Source organism: Gobio gobio (assembly GCF_949357685.1).
Source record: "Gobio gobio genome assembly, chromosome: 17".
Taxonomy (NCBI): Eukaryota; Metazoa; Chordata; class Actinopteri; order Cypriniformes; family Gobionidae; genus Gobio; species Gobio gobio.
In genome coordinates this window covers 34,802,288-34,805,391 of record NC_137110.1, presented here as the reverse complement: position 1 = coordinate 34,805,391, position 3,104 = coordinate 34,802,288, and positions in this window count along the sequence as shown.

Sequence of the window (3,104 nt, the reverse complement as noted above, 5' to 3'; positions counted from 1 at the left end):
ATCGGCTGGCCTCGAAGAGATTCTGGCAAACCGTCCGGCGCCTCAGGAGGGGGAAGCAGTGCCCTACCAACGCTGTTTACAGTGGCGATGGGCGGCTGTTGACCTCGACTGGGGATGTTGTCGGACGGTGGAAGGAATACTTCGAGGATCTCCTCAATCCCGCCGTCACGTCTTCCATTGAGGAAGCAGAGGCTGGGGGCTCAGAGGAGGACTCGTCCATCACCCGGGCTGAAGTCACCGAGGTGGTCAAGAAACTCCTCGGTGGCAAGGCACCGGGGGTGGATGAGATCCGCCCTGAGTACCTCAAGTCTCTGGATGTTGTGGGGCTGTCTTGGCTGACACGCCTCTGCAGCATCGCGTGGCAGTCGGGGACAGTGCCTCTGGGATGGCAGACCGGGGTGGTGGTCCCTCTTTTTAAGAAGGGGGACCGGAGGGTGTGTTCCAACTATAGGGGGATCACACTTCTCAGCCTCCCCGGGAAAGTCTATGCCAGGGTACTGGAGAGGAGAATCCGGCCGATAGTGGAACCTCGGATTCAGGAGGAACAGTGTGGTTTTCGTCCTGGTCGCGGAACACTGGACCAGCTCTATACCCTCTACAGGGTGCTGGAGGGTTCATGGGAGTTTGCCCAACCAGTCCACATTTGTTTTGTGGATTTGGAGAAGGCATTCGACTGTGTCCCTCGCGGCGTCCTGTGGAGGGTGCTGGGGGAATATGGGGTCCGGGGTCCTTTGCTGAGGGCTGTCCGGTCCCTGTATGACCGAAGCAGGAGTTTGGTCCGCATTGCCGGCAGTAAGTCAGACTTGTTCCCGGTGCATGTTGGACTCCGGCAGGGCTGCCCTTTGTCGCTGGTTCTGTTCATAATTTTTATGGACAGAATTTCTAGGCGCAGCCAAGGGCCGGAGGGTGTCAGGTTTGGGGACCACACGGTTTCGTCTCTGCTCTTTGCGGATGACGTTGTCGTGTTGGCCCCTTCTAACCAGGACCTTCAGCATGCATTGGGACGGTTTGCAGCCGAGTGTGAAGCGGCTGGGATGGGGATCAGCACCTCCAAATCCGAGGCCATGGTCCTCAGTCGGAAAAGGGTGGTTTGCCCTCTTCAGGTTGGTGGAGAGTTCCTGCCCCAAGTGGAGGAGTTTAAGTATCTAGGGGTCTTGTTCACGAGTGAGGGGAGGATGGAACGGGAGATTGACAGACGGATCGGTGCAGCTTCTGCAGTAATGCGGTCGATGTACCGGTCTGTCGTGGTGAAGAAAGAGCTAAGCCGTAAGGCGAAGCTCTCGATTTACCGGTCAATCTACGTTCCTACTCTCACCTATGGTCATGAGCTTTGGGTCATGACCGAAAGGACAAGATCCCGGATACAGGCGGCCGAAATGAGCTTTCTCCGCAGGGTGGCTGGGCGCTCCCTTAGAGATAGGGTGAGAAGCTCAGTCACTCGGGAGGAACTCGGAGTAGAGCCGCTGCTCCTCCACATCGAGAGGGGACAGCTGAGGTGGCTCGGGCATCTGTTCCGGATGCCTCCTGAACGCCTTCCCGGGAAGGTGTTTCGGGCATGTCCAACCGGGAGGAGGCCCCGGGGAAGACCAAGGACACGCTGGAGGGACTATGTCTCCCGGCTGGCCTTGGAACGCCTCGGTGTCCCCCCGGAAGAGCTAGAGGAAGTGTCTAGGGAGAGGGAAGTCTGGGCATCTCTGCTTAGACTGCTGCCCCCGCGACCCGGCCCCGGATAAGCGGAAGAAGATGGATGGATGGATATTAGTTTAGCATGGCACATGAGTGGTTCTGCATTTATTATGGGAGTCGCAGAGGAGGATCTTGGCCACCAGTCCAAACTCCCATCCAGCGACGTCTCCGACATCTCCTGTCCGAGACCAGCGCAGAGACTAGCAATTTTAATTAATGCATTAACTAAAATGTATGAACATCGAGCAATTCATTTGTCATTTATTAACCTTTGTTAACATTAGGCAATGAAAATACAACTGTTCATTGTTCACTGCTGTTCATGCCAGCTTTAGTCAATTAAATAATATGAACAGATACACATTTTAATTTGAATAATGTATTAGTAGTCTAAATGTTGATGTTAACTAAGATTAATAAATGCTTTAGAATAATTTCTCATTGTTAGTTAATGTTAACTAATGTAGTTAACTAATCTTAACAAATGGAACCATCAAGGTTAACAAATCTTCTTTTCAAATATAAAATATCTTTCTGCCCACAGATTATTGACTGGTGATGTACGTGTTCTGTAAATTATATTTTTCTGTAAATCTTCTTGGAAATGTGCACTGTGAAGACTGCTATATATCATACTATATTTTAAAACTTACATCTTGGTTTATCCTGAGCAATGAAACGATTAATGAGTGGCTTATGAACTTTCATAATTAATTACTGCTTTCACTGAAGCTTCAACTTTTCAACCTTTGCTAATCGGCACACGTTGCTAATAAGTGTTATTAGTTAGCATTTCTTGACCTGGGGGGACTCCTACAGCTGAGCAAGCAGTCCAGAGGAAATGGTCTGTTAAACATCAACATGTAGTTCACAGAGCTAGAAACTGGTTACACGATTCAGTGTAAGCTATGATTGGCTTGCATATGAAACTCCTTCCCTCAGTTTGAGCTGAGCGATGTTCCTTGCACGGCAAATCTGGTAAGAATCTGCTATATCAGTGGAAATAACTTATATATCTGCTTATTTTAGTTTTTTTTATCTCCTTATCGCTGTCTTTTCTGTCTAGCATGGGTTACAAAACAAGGCCAAGTACAAATTAATGCAGGTGTTTCAAGGTTATTTATGGGCTTATAACAAGTGTACTTGTGTTAAACATTTAATAGCAACCTTTATTCAGTGTGTGAAAGTGATTAAGTTAAATTTGACTTAAACAATTACATTTTTTTGAGTTAATCACTAGCTCCAGATTCACATAATCCTTATAAAGGAACATGAACTGGAGTCAGGAGTTTAAACACCGTATACATCACGTTTTATTTTCTTAATAGCACTAAACTATTTATCCAGAATATATATGCACTTGGAGGGTTTAACCAAGAAGTGCCCATATCCGTTTTGTTTATACATACAGTAACTGT